The sequence below is a fragment of the Zingiber officinale genome, chromosome 9A, assembly GCF_018446385.1.
Source record: "Zingiber officinale cultivar Zhangliang chromosome 9A, Zo_v1.1, whole genome shotgun sequence".
Lineage (NCBI taxonomy): Eukaryota > Viridiplantae > Streptophyta > Magnoliopsida > Zingiberales > Zingiberaceae > Zingiber > Zingiber officinale.
The window spans coordinates 21,998,418-21,999,049 of record NC_056002.1 but is presented as its reverse complement, the minus strand read 5'-3'; positions in this window follow the sequence as shown (position 1 = coordinate 21,999,049).

The following is a 632-nucleotide window of genomic DNA, read 5'->3' as shown; positions in this document are numbered from 1 at the left end:
TATATCAAAATCATCAACAAAAAGAAGGTAAAGAAATATTGAGAAAGTTATTATTAACCTTAGCTAAGAAAAATTTTGTTTGAGAAATGATTTAGCTTTTAAAATTGCAAACACTTTGATAAAATTGTTTAAATCTTTCTATTGTCAACTTGGCTAACTTTTTGATTTCAAGATCCTTAGATCAAAGATTTAGCTAAGCTTTTTATAATTGTTTTCGAAAAAAGAGAAAACCTTTAAAAAATTTTAAATCTCAATTTTCAACGTCTAGCTAAAAATTAGTTTTAGAAAAAGTTTTAAGGGATTAAAAACTTTAGCTAAAAAAAAATTTTGACTTGAAAAGTAATTTAGCTAAAAAGTTTGCAGAAAATAGACGATAAAACTTTAAGAAAACTTTGCAAACAAATGGATAACACTTTAAAGTATTTTTCCAACCAGACTCTGATAAAACGTTTTAAAAATTTTCAAAAAAAAACTTTTTAGGGTATAAAAAAATAAATTTAGCTAAAAATTAAATTAAAAAAAAACTTGATAATCTTTAGCTAAGGCCACCCTTAAAAAAACATTCAAAAAATCCTACAGTCCAAGCATGAGCAATAAAAATACTTAGCCTTCTTATCCAAATATCTAACCAT